This window comes from Globicephala melas, chromosome 6 (assembly GCF_963455315.2).
Source record: "Globicephala melas chromosome 6, mGloMel1.2, whole genome shotgun sequence".
Taxonomy (NCBI): Eukaryota; Metazoa; Chordata; class Mammalia; order Artiodactyla; family Delphinidae; genus Globicephala; species Globicephala melas.
In genome coordinates, this window is record NC_083319.1 from 43,843,837 (window position 1) to 43,860,692 (window position 16,856).

The window sequence follows — 16,856 nt, forward strand, 5'->3', positions numbered from 1 at the left end:
TCTTCTCAAGTGCTCACGGAACATCCTCCAGGATAGATCATATCTCGGGTCACAAATCAAGCCTTGGCAAATTTAAGAAAATTGAAAACATATCAACTATCTTTTCTAACCACAATTCTATGAGACTAGATATCAAATACAGGAAAATATCGGTAAACAATACAAACACATGGAAGCTAAACAATAGACTACTTCATAACCAAGAGATCACTGAAGAAATCAAAGAGGAAACCAAAAAATACCTAGAAACAAATGACAATGAAAACACAACGACCCAAAACCTATGGGATGCAGCAAAAGCAGTTCTAAGAGGGAACTTTATAGCAATACAATCCTACCTTAAGAAACAAAATATCCCAAATAAACAACCTAACATTACACCTAAAGCAATTAGAGAAAGAAGAATAAAAAACCTCCAAAGTTAGCAGGAGGAAAGGAATCATAAAGATCAGATCAGATATAAACGAAAAAGAAATGAAGGAAACAATAGCAAAGACCAACAGAACAAAAGCTGGTCCTTTGAAAAGATAAACAAAATTGATATACCGTTACCCAGACTCATCAAGAAATAAAAAGAAGACTCAAATCAATAGAATTAGAAATGAAAAAGGACAAGTAACAACTGACACAGCATAAACACAAAGGACCCTGAGAGATTACTACAAGCAACTATATGCCAATAAAACAGACAACCTGGAAGAAATGGACAAATTCTTAGAAAAGCACAACCTTCCGAGACTGAAGCAAGAAGAAATAGAAAATGTAAACAGACCAATCAATCACACGCACTGAAATTGAAACTGTGATTAAAAATCTTCCAACAAACAAAAGCCCAGGACCAGATGGCTTCACAGGCAAATTCTATCAAACATTTAGCAAAGAGCTAACACCTATCCTTCTCAAACTCTTCCAAAATATAGCAGAGGGAAAACACTCCCAAACTCATTCTACGAGGCCACCATCACCATGATACCAAAACCAGATAAAGATGTCACAAAGAATGAAAACTACAGGCCAATATCACTGATGAACATAGATGCAAAACTCGTCAAGAAAATACTAGCAAACAGAACCCAACAGCGCATTAAAAGGATCATACACCATGATCAAGCGGGGTTTATCCCAGGAATGCAAGGATTCTTCAATATATGCAAATCAATCAATGTGATACACCACATTAAGAAACTGAAGAATAAAAACCATATGATCATCTCAACAGATGCAGAAAAAGCTTTCGACAAAATTCAACACCCATTTATGATAAAAACCCTACAGAAAATAGGCATAGAAGGAACTCATCTCAACATAATAAAGGCCATATACGACAAACCCACAGCCAACATTGTTCTCAATGGTGAAAAACTGAAACCATATCCTCTAAAATCAAGAACAAGACAAGGTTGCCCACTCTCACCAATATTATTCAACATAGTTTTGGAAGTTTTAGCCACAGCAATCAGAGAAAAAAGGCAAATAAAAGGAATCCAAATCGGAAAAGAAGAAGTAAAGCTGTCACTGTCTGCAGATGACATGATACCATACATAGAGAATCCTAAAGATGCTACCAGAAAACTACTAGAGCTAATCAATGAATTTGGTAAAGTAGCAGGATACAAAATTAATGCACAGAAATCTCTTGCATTCCTATACACTAATGAAAAATCTGAAACAGAAATTAAGGAAACACTCCCATTTACCATTGCAACAAAAAGAAAAAAATACCTAGGAATAAACCTACCTAAGGAGTCAAAAGACCTGTTCGCAGAAAACTATAAGACACTGATGAGGGCTTCCCTGGTGGCGCAGTGGTTGAGAGTCCGCCTGCCGTTGCAGGGGACACGGGTTCATGCCCCAGTCCAGGAAGATCCCACATGCTGCGGAGCGGCTGGGACTGTGAGCCATGGCCGCTGAGCCTGCGCTCCGTAACGGGAGAGGCCACAGCAGTGAGAGGCCCGCATACGAAAAAAAAAAAAAAAAGACACTGATGAAAGAAATTAAAGATGATACCAACAGATGGAGAGATATACCATGTTCTTGGATTGGAAGAATCAACACTGTGAAAATGACGATACTACCCAAAGCAATCTACAGATTCAGTGCAATCCCTGTCAAACTACCAATGGCATTTTTCACAGAACTAGAACAAAAAATCTTAAAATTTGTATGGAGACACAAAAGACCCTGATTAGCCAAAGCAATCCTGAGAAAGAAAAACGGAGCTGGAGGAATGAGGCTCCCTGACTTCAGACTATACTACAAAGCTACAATAATCCAGACAGTATGGTATGGTACTCGCACAAAAACAGAAATATAGATCAATGGGACAGGATAGAAAGCCCAGAGATAAACCCACGCACATATGGTCACCTTATTTTTGATAAAGGAGGGAAGAATATACAATGGAGAAAAGACAGCCTCTTCAATAAGTGGTGCTGGGAAAACTGGACAACTACATGTAAAAGAATGAAATTAGAACAGTCCCTAACACCATACACAAAAATAAACTCAAAATGTATTAAAGACCTAAATGTAAGGCCAGACACTATCAAACTCTTAGAGGAAAACATAGGCAGAACACTCTGTGACATAAATCACAGCAAGATCCTCTCTGACCCACCTCCCAGAGAAATGGAAATAAAAACAAAAATAAACAAATGGGACTTAATGAAACTTAACAGCTTTTGCACAGCAAAGGAAACTATAAACAAGACGAAAAGGCAACCCTCAGAATGGTAGAAAATATTTGCAAATGAAGCAACTGACAAAGGATTAATCTCCAAAATTTACAAGCAGCTCATGAGCTCAATATCAAAAAAACAAACAATCCAATCCAAAAATGGGCAGAAGACCTAAATAGACATTTCTCTAAAGAAGATATACAGATTGCCAACAAACACATGAAAGAATGCTCAACATCACTAGTCATTAGAGAAATGCAAATCAAAACTACAGTGAGCTATCACCTCACACCAGTCAGAATGGCCACCATCAAAAAATCTACAAACAGGGCTTCCCTGGTGGCACAGTGGTTGAGAGTCCGCCTGCTGATGCAGGGGACACAGGTTCATGCCCCTGTCCGGGAAGATTCCACATGCCACGGAGCGGCTGGGCCCATGAGCCATGGCCGTTGAGCCTGCACATCCGGAGCCTGTGCTCCGCAACAGGAGAGGCCACAACAGTGAGAGGCCCGCGTACCGCAAAAAAAAAAAAAAAAAAAAAATCTAGAAACAATAAATGCTGCAGAGGGTGTGGAGAAAAGGGAACCCTCTTGCAGTGTTGGTGGGAATGTAAATTGATATAGCCACTATGGAGAACACTATGGAGGTTCCTTAAAAAAGTAAAAATAGGGCTTCCCTGGTGGCGCAGTGGTTGAGAGTCCGCCTGCCGATGCAGGGGACACAGGTTCGTGCTCCAGTCCGGGAAGATCCCACATGCTGCAGAGCGGCTCGGCCCATGAGCCATGGCCGCTGAGCCTGCCCGTCCGGAGCCTGTGCTCCGCAACGGGAGAGGCCCTCGTACCGCAAAAAAAAAAAAAAAAGTAAAAATAGAACTACCATACGACCCAGCAATCCCACTACTGGGCATATACCCTGCAAAAAGCATAATTCAAAGAGAGTCATGTACCACAATGTTCACTGCAGCTCTATTTACAATAGCCAGGACATGGAAGCAACCTAAGTGTCCACTGACAGATGAATGGATAAAGAAGATGTGGCACATATATACAATGGAATATTACTCAGCCATAAAAAGAAACGAAACTGAGTTATTTGTAGTGAGGTGAATGGACCTACAGTCTGTCAAACAGAGTGAAGTAAGTCAGAATGAGAAAAACAAATACCATATGCTAATGCATATATATGGAATCTAAAAAAAATGATTCTCATGAACCTAGGGGCAGGACAGGAATAAAGACGCAGACGTAGAGAATGGACTTGAAGACACGGGGTCAGGTGGGGGGAGGCTAAGCTGGGACGAAGTGAGAGAGTGGCATGGACATATATAGACTCCCAAATGTAAAAGAGATAGCTAGTCGGAAGCAGCCTCATAGCACAGGGAGATCAGCTCGGTGCTTTGTGACCACCTAGAGGGGTGGGATAGGGAGGGTGGGAGGGAGGCGCAAGAGGGAGGGGATATGGGGATATATGTATACGTATAGCTGATTCACTTTGTTATACAGCAGAAACTAACACACCATTGTAAAGCAATTATACTCCAATAAAGATGTCAAAAAATAACAATAATAATAATTTTAAGCAATTTAATTGGGTTAAGGATCATACATACATTAGGGTTTTGGGGTTTTTTTTTTTTTTTTGCGGTACGCGGGCCTCTCACTGCTGTGGCCTCTCCAGTTGCGGAGCACAGGCTCCGGACGCGCAGGCTCAGCGGCCATGGCTCACGGGCCCAGCCGCTCCACAGCATTTGGGATCTTCCCGGACCGGGGCACGAACCCGTGTTCCCTGCATCGGCAGGCGGACTCTCAACCACTGCGCCACCAGGGAAGCCCCATACATTAGTTTTTATACAGAATAAGTGAGCCAACCTGTAATGTACTTACACTATACTTGATACCTAATGAGCGTTCAATGAACATTAGCAATTTATTCATTATTATTGTTTATATTTCGTCAGCTGGACATTGTTCAAATCTTTAATTCGTATCTAAGGGTAACTTTTTTCAGACACCTCCCCCAAATAAGAAACTGTATCTCAATTTTATTGACAAATACCTGAATACACTTAATTCCACACAAGCAGCTATTATACAAAACAGTGTGTTGTACAAAAAGCTATTAAACAAAACCTATCATATAGGTTCTAGGGGAAAAATACAATCACCAATAATGCATCTCCCTGATCTCAAAGAGTTCACACAAAAGTTATTTGCTGAGCCTTCTGCGGGAAATTATAGGCTTGGTCAATACAGTAAAAAGCTATTTTGGAAACAATGCATCCATTGTAGAGCTGAAAGAAACTTGAGAATGCATCTAGTCCTGCTAGAAACACCAGCTCTGGTGGGCAGTTACTAGGTTGTGGGGGTCAGGTGGATCCTGTGGTCCAATAAGTTATGAGAAATGTGGTCAGAAACAAAGTTGGACAAGATGCTGTACTCCCGGGCTTCTTCCTTCTAATAGCTCTCAAGATGGTAATGCTCACCATGAATATTTAAAGACAGGTACAAGGGGCATGGTATTCAGAATTTCTCAAATTTGACCAAGAACACATTTTAGAGCAGCAGATTACAACCATAAGGAAAAAAATCCAGCTAGTCCCAAGCCCCTCTCCTCTTTAACTCACGAAGAAGCTGAGGCCCAGGGGCACAAGTGACTTTTCTAAGGGTCAACGGTGAGTGTAAAGGCTGAGGGTTCACCCTGAACTTCACCCTGTCAGAATGTGCGTTTTTACACTCTACTGCTTTGCCTCAACTCAATTTGGTGGGGGAGGGGAATGGGGCCGGGGGAGATTGGAAGGGCCGGGCCCGCAGAAACCCAAATGAGAAATCTGATTCCTGTGTGGTTAATGGCCATCAAACATCGCTTTTCTTTTCTTCCATCCCCTTTCAATACAGGTCAAATTTCATAACCAAAAAAAGAAAGAAAAAAAATCTCTATATGAGTCAAACAAGAAATCTAATGTATTATTTTCTTACACTTACACTTTATTTTTAACCTCCCTACCCCACCTCCCCAAAATGGTATTACTGAGTATGATCAATCTACCTTGTAAGGCTGACTTTTTACCACGTTCCAAAATCACATCTACCATCAAACACTGGTCCTTTTCCTAATGGGTCCAATTTAGCACAGAAGCTAATCCTCAAAATAACCAGAAACATCTAAGGATGTTACAGAACCAAACTTCGGTCCACACATCTGTGCACAGTAAAGCCAATCTACTGACACTGGGTTATGGTGAAAGAAAATGCAGCCTTTATTTACAAGGAGTCCGGGGCTGCCAATGCTTAAAAAACCCCTAACTCCTCGACGGTTTTGGGGAAACAGTTTTTTTTAGGCAAACTTTGTTGGGGGGAGGTCTGCAGGGTGTGTGCCCTTCCTCTGATTGGTTGGTGGTGAGGCAACAGGGTGGTGTTCCAACAATCTCAATCATCAGCCTTCTGGTTCCAACCAGTCTGGGGCCCATGCACCTGAAGTTACCCCCTCCACCTGGGTGGGGGGCCTTAGTTCCCGTAAAAGAGATCAGAGATCCCTTCAGGAGAAACCAGGGCCCTGACTGATGGCTGCACTAATCGTTCCTTGACTGCCTTTCCTTTGTTTCTGCATTCCCTCCCGCCTCTAAGTAGTAACTATTTAAATCTGACCTTTGGAACTCAGGGAAGGTCTAGGAGGCTAAAATCCTTTCCCTACAGGCAAGAAGTGGTGGGGCCTAGAAAGCCTTTGTACTTGGGAGGGCTCCACAGGGTCCTGCTTGGTTTCATGGATGCTAAACAAGCTGTTCAAACGCACTCATTTTGATTTGTGCATGTGTTTGAAAATCTTGTATTTTTTTTTTCCCCTTTTTGGCCGGGCTGTGCGGCATGCAGGATCTTAGTTCCCCAACCAGGGTTCCCCTGCATTGGGAGCGTGGAGTCTTAATCACTGGACCGCCAGGGAAGTCCTGAAAATCTTGTATTTTTATAGCCATGCCTATTTTTTCAGGGAACTTGCAAGTTCTCTGATAAAAGGCAATCAACGCAATATTGTTAGGTTGACTATAGTGTACTTTTAAAATACTTGAGCAGAGCCAGTAAGATGTAAATGTGGTTTTCATCTATATCTGGGAGCTAGAGAGGTCAAAAGCCCTAAACAGGAACACATTCCTGGGACAGCTGCACTCTAGTGGCAGCTACTACGAGTGCTTCAGGTATTTTCACTGCAAACCAGAGGTTTTGTTAATTAGCAGGAGTGTTAGAACTGGATCTTCCTGGGTGAAGCTAATGACTTTGATTAACATGGCATTTGAGAAAAGAGTGGACAAAGATGAGATCAGGATGCTCTGTCTATGTGGATGGATTAGGGATATTCTAGAGGCATGTCCTGCGCTTACATCCAAAGGACACATAAGCCTGGCAAGTCGAATAGCCTGGGATGGTGCCCTGGGAGCATTCCTGGGTCCAGCTGCTGATTCCAGAAAATTCGTGATTACTTGACTGCAACATGATGGTCAGCTGAATCCTGCTGGAATGTCTGACACCCTGTGCCTCAAGTCAACCTTTTGCTGGAGAGGCAGTCAGAGCCCCAAGACAGGACACAGCTGACCTGGACTGGCTTTCTAACCTTCACCTGCCCAGAGAACTGCAGCCCTCCACCAATCTCTGCTTGCCAAAAATACCCAAACTGGCTTGTCTGGGTGCACGGACAACAGCAATGACGTGGCTAGTGAATGAAAGAAAGGGAAGCCACATGACTTAAAGCATTTACCTGTCCCAAAGCAAAGGGCTGACGACAAGATTTCTTGAAGTTCCGTGACTTTTTGTGCTTGTTTTTTAAAGTGTTCAAAGTGGCTTGTTTAAAGGAAGTTTAATGTACACATTTCAAGGGAAACAAGGCACAGCATTCAATTCCTTCCAGAGTATGAGCACTTATTTTTACTCTAATAGCAATTTTATTTTCCACTAAGTGAGCTACAGGAGCATGTCATGGGGAAGAGGCAGTTTTAGATTAAAGTTTACAAGGAAAGCATACGTGTGTGTGTGTGTGTGTGTGTGTGTGGAGAGACAGCAGTTTGACTCACAGTTTTTAATGATAAGCTGGCAAAATTTTTACTACAAACACTAAGAGTAAAAGCTTCAATTACCTTCAATATATGTATATTTCTTTAAAACTTACATGTACTACTGTACATATGTACCTTAAATGATATGCATTACAAAACAAAAAGGTGGAGCAAGAGGAAATAAAACCTATTAGCTTAATCACTTAGGGCACAAAAGTTCTTGCTCACTACAAATTTTTATTAATATTTGTAATGAAAGCAATATACTAAATATGCTTCATTATTTTTGAAAACCCCCAATTACTTTGCAATCCAGCGCTTGAATGACGGCTTCCAAGCTCAGTGTCCTGTAACATTTTGCTTTAATGGCTGTCTGGGGTGGCACGGATACACTGGAAAAACAGCAGAACACACTTAGTTCTGCTTCCCAAATCTTGATACTTTTCTGTCTATTGATTAATTATAAAAAGCTCCTTGATGAGATTCAACTGGTTTCAATCAGGCCTTCTTGCAAATTAGTCTCAGGTGTCACATTTTTATAAATTCAACAAATAGATTCAAAACTTACTGATATTCTTCACCTAAAACATTTTAACAGGTAGACAATTCTGTTTCCAAGTTTTTAAAAGCTTTTTCTGGGACTTCCCTGGAGGTCCAGTGGTTGAGACTCTGTGCTTCCACTGCCGGGGGCACGGGTTCGATCCCTGGTCTGGGAACTAAGATCCCACATGCTGTGTGGTGTGGCCAAAAATGTAAAAATAAAAATAAGGGCTTCCCCGGTTGCGCGGTGGTTAAGAATCCGCCTGCCAATGCAGGGGACACGGGTTCGAGCCCTGGTCCGGGTAGATCCCACATGCGGCAGATCAACTAAGCCCCTGCGAGCCACAGCGGCTGAGCCCATGGGCCTAGAGCCCATGCTCCTCAACAAGAGAAGCCACCGCAATGAGAAGCCCGCGCACCACAACGAAGAGTAGCCCCGCTCGCCACAACTAGAGAAAGCCCGTGCGCAGCACAGCAACAAAGACCCAACTCAGCCAAAAATAAAAATTAATTAATTAATTTTTAAATAAATAAATAAATAAAATAAAAAGTTTTTTCTTTTGGGAAGGGGAGAGTTTTGATAACTCACAAATCTACCATATTTCTTGGCAACATGTTCACATCCTAATGCAAACATTTTCCAAATGGTTATTTCCAAATGCCTCTGTAGCATAAATTTCTTCTGAAAAGCAGTCACTCTCCCTCTCCTTGTGAGCATTTCACACTTATCTTGGATTGTTCCTGCTCTACAAAGTAGCTGCAACTACTGACAGGCACAGCAAAACTGGGAAAGGGCAGCAAATCTGGAAACCTTGTCTTTTGTTAAAAAAAAGATGCAAACACCTGTAAACTCAACCGCTCTTAGGTGGGTGCCGGGAAGAGAACCAGGGATGCTGAGTGGTGCGAAGACGGTCACGCTCCCTCCCCAGAGCATTATAAAGGATGGTAAAGCATCTACCACCTGAAGCTACAATTCTCTCATGCCCTGACACACATCCAACGAGGCGAATGCTCAACTTCAGCTCCCGTGGCTGAGAATCAAATCTCAGGACACCTGTAACCAACTCACGGCTAAGTCTCAGTTTCACCGGCTAAGTCTCAGTTCACCGTTTAAGAGATGCTGCAATTTAAAGCCTTTGTGTTGATAAAACAACTACATAACTCAATGATACGCTGTCACTGGCAAATTGCAACACTTCACAATGTGCTTAAGGGTGAGGTGAGGAGGGCCCCACCTGGGCGAGGAATCCCAGCCTCCTCCTTAGGAGATCACACTCCTCGCACAGAATAGCAGATCCAGAAGGCACCACTGGCAACACAGACTTTAACTGGTAAGACAGCTTGGTTTCCTTCTTAAATATTTACAAAATTATAAATAGAAGGTCTCATACTTTCCTTCAACACCCCGATAGAATCGTCATTCGCCTCCCGCTTTGGATGCCAATCTATTTCGTTCATAATGGTCTCAACCTAATTGTTCATACACAGTAGGCAAATACAGTAAATTCCAGGTAATTGGCTGCAGCTCAAGGGGGCAGAATGGCTTTAAATGGTCTGGTAGCCGAGGGAGTGGCTCTCAACCTTGGCTGTACACATGTTGGAACTATCGGGGAGCTTTCCAAGAATACCGATCCCCCTCCCTGAAATTCGATGGAATTGGTCTGGAGTTTCACCTGAGTGGCAGGAATTTTAAAAGCTCCCAAGTGTTCCTAATGTAGAGTTAACATTGAGAACTTGGACGTGTACCTGCGCATTGAGGAGGGAGCCTGGGAAGACCCTTTCCCTCCAGAAGCCCCACCCCCACCCCGGGGGCCTTGATGTCCATCAAAATAAACTCTCAGGTGAGCATTAATGCCTTTAGTCATCAAGCGTAAGGTGAAAGGTGGGAAATGATTTGAAGAAAAGGTAGTAAGAGGCTATTTCAGGTACGTGGGGCTGAGCTGGTTTTTACAACACTTCTGACACCAAATGCGGGGTTTTTTCCTCCTGACACCCACCAATTCTGACACCAACTGGGTACTCAACCATTCAGTTCAATTCTGTCACAAACTAGCTGGAGTCAGCCCAGACCCCAGAGATTAAGGGCTCAGTCCCACAAGACTGCCCGCACTTCAGTCATCAGCTGCAAATGGGGTGCCCAGGCAAATTATAAATTTGGGGGTTCCGTGAATTCAGCGTTTCTCATGACACCCCAACCCCAGGTTCAAAAATTTGCTAGCACAGCTAGGATTCCAGAAAACACTTTACTTACTACTACAGTTTATTAGAAAGCACACAACTCAGGAACACCCAAAAGGAAGAGATACATAGGGCAAGGTATGGGGGGACGGGCACCGAGCTTCCTGGCTACTCCTCCTGGCAGGCTGCCCCTGCTCAGCACCTTGATCTGTGCAGCTACCTAGAAGCTCTCCAAACGGTGTTGTTCAAGTGTTTTTTTTGTTTTTTGTTTGTTTGTTTGTTTGTTTTGCGGTACGCAGGCCTCTCACTGTTGTGGCCTCTCCCGTTGCGGAGCACAGGCTCCATACGCGCAGGCTCAGCGGCCACGGCTCACGGGCCCAGCCGCTCTGCGGCATGTGGGATCCTCCCAAACCGGGGCACGAACCCGTGTCCCCTGCATCAGCAGATGGACTCTCAACCACTGCGCCACCAGGGAAGCACCCCCCTACCTTTTCATTAAAGTCCGAAGTCCAAAAAATGACCCAAGAGGCCTCATCCCAAGCCACGTTCCTTCCTCGGTCTCAACCATTTCAGCCTGGAACTTTAAACCCTGACTCACCTGACTACTTCCTTCTCGTTTTTAAGGCCTCATTTTAAATGTCTCTTTTTAGGTGGACCTACCCTGAGTAATCCCCTCCCCTAAACTAGTCTAGGTCCCCAGGTTAAATGTTCTCTGGACATCTGTGCTTTTCTCAAGTACCATTTATGACTGTGATTGCCTGTGTGACTACGTGCTAGTCAGCCGCCTGCCCCCCGACAACCCACTAGACTAAATGGTTCATAAAGGCAGGGACCCTCTATCCCATTCACAGCTGTAGCCCCAGAGCTGACAATGCCTGGCATCCAACAGGTGCTCAGTAAATATTTGTTCAGTGAGTAAACAGGTGCAGGTACCCAGGCCCCTTGCAAACTATCTGGCTCCCTCTTTAGCAAAAGAAAAAGTAATCATGGGAGGAAGTTCTTAGTAAATTTAGCGCACTGATTATCAAATACACATAGACTCCCGATTGAAAATATTTGGACAATCCAAGAATCAGAAATTCTGGGTGCTTCATGGCAGCAGGAACACTTCTCTGGATTTGCATTTGTGACCACAATCCTCTTTTGAGCTTCGGACAGAGTTTTACCAAGGCCAGTTTCCTGTGTGCTGTTGCACAGGACCCTGAACTTTGCTTAACGCTCAGCTGTCTGTCGCCACCCTGAAATTCTTCATAATTTTTTTTTTTTTTTTTTTTTTTTTTGCGGTAGGCGGGCCTCTCACTGTTGTGGCCTCTCCCATTGCGGAGCACAGGCTCCGGACGCGCAGGCTCAGCGGCCATGGCTCACGGGCCTAGCCGCACCGTGGCATGTGGGATCTTCCCAGACCGGGGCACGAACCCGTGTCCCCTGCATCGGCAGGCGGACTCTCAACCACTGCGCCACCAGGGAAGCCCTCTTCATAATATTTTAACAAGGGGCCCCACAAATTATGTAGCCAGTCCTGAGTCTTACAAATTAGTCTGATTTCTCTGAAGATGCATCGTTTATAACCAGGGCAATGTTTTCAACCTCCCAAGGTCTAAAAAGAGAGGATTATACTTGCAGGACATTTTTTCTTCTGATAAGCAATATCATATATTACTTAGTGTTCTCTTTCATAAAATTAGGATATTAGACTACAGAAACACATGGTTGTCCTATTTACTGCTGTTAGGCAAAAAGTTTTACATTTCTTTTAAAACTAAATTCTACTCTGAACATGATTTAGACTGAGTCTCTTTTAAAATTTTTGCTTAAAAGTTTTTGTTTTTTGTTCTAAAATTAGGGATTGTGTCAATTTTTTCAAATCAGTAACCATGGTCCACTGATACTCCATCATACCTTAAAAAAATCTGAAAGACAATAAGCACACTGAAAAGAGAAAAATGAAAACTGCTGTATAACTCCTTTTTAGCTTCCACATTTTAAACTTTAGAAATTTAACAGCTGCGTCAAACACTTGAGATTTCTTTGGCGATAAAACCTGGCAGAATACACATGGCCATTCACGAAGAACACTGGTTTAGTCATCTTTATTATAAAAATATTTTAAATGTCAGATGTTTAAACTTTACCAATAGCTTCTCTAGTCATTAGAAGTTTAAAGTTAACTGTGTTTAGTATACAGTTTAGTTAATAAACATCTAGAGCATTTTAACTATTGGTGCATGTTTTTCTCAACTTGGTGACTCTGTTCCCCAGGGGACATTTGGCAATGTCTGGAGACATTTTTGGTTGTTACAACTAGACGGAGGGGGGACTTCCCTGGCGATCCAGTGGTTAAGACTCTGCCTTCCAATGCAGAGGACCCGGGTTTGATCCCTGGTTGGGGAACTAAGATCCCATGTGCCACGGGGGAAACTAAGCCCACACGCCGCAACTACTAAGCCCCTGTGCTCTAGAGCCAGAGCGCCAAAACTAGAGAGAAGCCCACGCACCACAACAAAGAGCTCGCGTGCCGCAACTAAGACCTGTCGCAGCCAAATTAATTAATTAATTAATTTTTTAAAAAAAAACCTAGATGGAGGGGACTGGTGGCATCCAGTGAGTCAAGCCAAGGACACTGCTACACATCTTACAATGCAGAAGACAATCCCAACAGGAAATTATCTGGCCAAAAATGTCAAAAGTACCAAAGTTGAGAAACTCTGGTCTAACCATACATGCGTTTGCTACAGATAGGCAAAAGGACATAGGACAACCTGAAACCATGCCTCCTGTGTCAAAGCCATTGTGGTTAAAAGTACAGACAGGCCCCAGGAGAAAGACCAGATTTATAAAATTAGTCATTTGGGAACTCCCTTTTTAAGGCAGGGAGTAAGGCATCTGACATCCTGAGCTAGAACCATGAATAAACAGTAACAAAATTCCTTGGTTGGCCCCAAAAAGACTACGTTCCTCAATGCAGCTACACTAATGTACACTTCATAGAAAAGAGAAACTGAGATTCGGAAGAGATGATTTTCAATAGTATTAATTTGTTTCCTACCGCCTCATTTCATGAAAAATGTACAATATATATACATCATAGGTCGGAATTTTTCATTCACTTGAGAATGTGATCACCAGGTATAGCAGTTTCTAAGAGATCTGAAAACAGATGATGCAGCATGAACCAAATTTGATTTGATTTCTTGTGTTTTAAAAAAGAAAAAAGAAGAGCCAATATTTAAAATCCCTTTTTACATATTTTTTAACAAAGATTTTTCAGTTATTGGGTGGGGGAGCTCTGGTCACACTGGACCAGAATTCCTACACAGTTACAGGGAGGAAATGGCCAATACCCACCCAGGTGTTGGCAGGTCCTCTGCAGGTCATCTGGGACCAATCAAGGTCCATTTAGCTCTCCCCACACATTACTTGTTTGGTGCCTGTAAATTTGTTGATTTCATTTTGTAGATAGTTGATAGTTCTCAAGAAAAACATTTTCCTTAGTGTTAAGTGACTAAATTGCAAATGGAAAAGAAGTAACTAGTGACTTGAAGCAGTCCTATAATTAATCAAGAATGAACTATAATTAATGAAGAACGGAATCCAGTACATACTCAGCGCCAAGGCTGAGAAGGTTCTTTCCAAGGCCAGGCTGAAGCAAAGGCAGAGGAGCTGACAGGAACCTTTAAACCCTCACCATGAAACGGGGAAAACAAACAAACAAACAAAACTTCTTTCATCTATCAATAAAACTGAGTAAACGTAAATTCGCCGTATATTATATTGTTTTTAAACATAGAGGAGTTAGCCATTTCTGAGAACTCAAAATCTTCCCAGAACGACCATCCTGAAGGCCTGCAAAAAATCCATTAAGCAACAGCAGAGAGCCACAGAGCCTGCATTTCCTTCTTGCCCTAACTGAAATCTGTTACCAAATCCTATGGCGGGTGGGGGTGGGGGGGCTTGTTTGGAACCGCCTGGGTTCCTAGCAGGTAATTTACACTGATCTTTAACAACCATTCAGCCCTCCTCCTCCCCTTTATAAAACAAATCTGCCTTTCAGAACAGCTCTTAAAGAGAGGGGCACGCAAGTCCCTGACCCCACGCCTCACCTACCCCTCACCAAATGCAGACCGTGCTTTCTCTGAACACTGTATATCTTCCCAGTTTGCCTCTTGTCCTACTAATTCTAAAATGAAGACTCCCTTCTGTCTAAAAAGAAATAAAGCCAAGGGTGTGCAGGATGCCAGGTGATACAAGACTCACCTCCACCTGGGCAGCCCTAAGGCCGAGGCTGGACGTACAAGTGACCTCATCCAACGGGAAAGATGAGAAGTGTGCAGCAGGCAGGGGTGCCTGTGTTTTGCTCGGCGTCCAGAGAAAGGGCTGCAAGGGGGGAAAAGAGCTGTGAGCGAGAGCTTCTTCCACCTTAAAAGCTAATAAACAAAAATTGGAAATATTTAAATCAGAAATTGGGTGCTAACAACACAAAACCAAAAAGAAACCTAGGAAGGGAGTAGAATGAGTTTAAGAAGAATCACCTGTTTCATCACAGACTCAGCAGCGCGCGTTTCCTAGACTTGGCGTGAAGGATAGAGAGGGAACAGGAAGATGGGGAGACGCGTGAGGGCTTCAGAGCCCTTGAGTAGCGTCTCTTTTCCAGTACTTGGCCCCAGGGTAAGTCACTTATTATCCTGGCTTAGGCTTCTTTATCAGTAGAATGGGGGTAATAAATGCCTCTCCGCAGAGCTACAGTTAGGATTAAATGAAGTTAAAGCCTCTGGCCCGAAGGGACAACAACGATTAGTAATGTTCGCTCCCAGACTATCCAAGCCCGCAGCCGCCAACTCCGATTCCTAAGCTCCAACTCGCTACGTGGACCAGGGGGAAAGAGACCAGAAAAAGTGGCTTCCAGGTGACACTGGGCACCAGAGTCCTAGCCCCAGGCTCCCCTGACCGGACGGAAGAGTAGGGTCGAGGCAGGGCGCCCTGCACCATCCCCGGCCCCGGGCGCACAAGCTCGAAACCGATTCCCACCGCGCGTCCTCTTTCTCCTGCCCCGGCTACGCTTCCTCTTCCCCGGCGGAGCTGACCTGGCTCGAGGCAGCGGGGTCCTGGCTAAGAGCCTGCTCCCTCCCTTCAGCCCATCCTTCCCCTTTCCTCCCCTGCAGCCAGGCAGCCGAGCAGGGACCTGGTAGGGAGTTACTTACCAGCAGCGAGCGCCTGGTCCCGAGGACGCTGGAAGGTGCTGGGCCGCGCGGGTACTCTCCTCGCCTGGCTTTACGCTGCGCTGGGCTGCGCCGGTGGCGCTGGAAGACCTCGCCGCGCGGCTTCGGGCCACCCACCCGCGCGCCCGCGCGCCACGCCCCTCGGCCCGCCCCTCTAGGCCCCGCCCATGGCCTCGCCCGCCTCGCCCGCCTCGCCCATCTCTGCTCTTGCAGGCGCCGCTGGCCACCCGGCAGAGGTCAGCACATCCTCAGGGCGTTTCCGTGGTCTGGGCGGAGGGCTGGACTCCGCGTGCTTTCTCTCTCTGCTTCCTCAGGTTGGCACGGGTTCTTAGTTGGGAGAACCGCATAAGGACTGGGCACGTGAGTGGAGTCTTTTATACCTCCTTCCTCGGAGGCAGGAAACGCGGGAAGCGCTGTCTTCTCTGATTTTAAAAATAAAAATAGGTTTTATAACGAAAAAGAAAACAAATTAATGCCAAGCCTCTTTACATCATGTTAAAGTTTAGAGGTGACCGTGTAGTTTATTTCCGCTGATGAACTTTGCATACTAAATTTAGCATTTTAAAAAACTCATTACATGCGTGTGTATTTTCACATGAAAACTGAAATTAAATTGTGGAACAATCCTCAATACTATGCAAGGTAGAAAGCACCTCTCTCCTGCCCTCACTGCCCGTAGCATTGTGTCAATTATAAAAGTCCGCACAATCTCCCTTGCAGCAAGAGGAATATTGTGTACGTGTTTTCTTCCGTTGAATTTTTAACTCCTGGAGCGCAGAACAGGTTCTTACTTATCTTCGTATCACTTATTCATTCAACACATACGTACTGAAAAAAATGAAGGAACTAACTGAATACACAGTCACTTCCCTGCCCACAGGGCCCTGCTGGAACTGTAGGGTAAAGCTGAGACCTTGTTAGTGGATGGGCTTCCCTGTAACAGGAGGCTTGCCTGGTGTCCACCATTCTAAGGAAAGGAGGTCATTGCTCAGGGGAGACGCATGAACACAGAGAGCAGGGCCGGGAAGCACTGAGTATCTGAGGCTCATCTTCTTGGGCTTTGGTCTTGATGAGATTAGATGTCCTAGGGACAGGGTTAGCTGTATAGACATGTCCACACAAAGCAGAGGATGACAGTGCCCAGTAAGTGGAGCATAAATTAGCCACACTTAACAGCACACAGGTTTCAAGTTAACCCACCTGTCT

The 16,856-nt window shown here is 44.3% G+C and overlaps 1 protein-coding gene across 7 annotated transcripts in view; it reads right to left on the reverse strand.

Annotated features, from left to right (window-relative positions):
* The window catches only part of GCNT1 (glucosaminyl (N-acetyl) transferase 1), a 196,904-nt gene extending 181,143 nt beyond the window's left edge, over nt 1–15,761 (reverse strand). For all 7 annotated transcript variants that reach the window (XR_004043683.2, XR_009564305.1, XR_009564306.1 and 4 more), the window contains exons 1-2: nt 15,633–15,761; nt 14,689–14,808 (exon numbers count right to left, since the gene is read on the reverse strand). The gene's annotated coding sequence lies outside the window, so the exon portion shown is untranslated. The remainder of the gene's footprint in view (nt 1–14,688; nt 14,809–15,632) is intronic.
* Nucleotides 15,762–16,856: the final 1,095 nt, after the last annotated feature.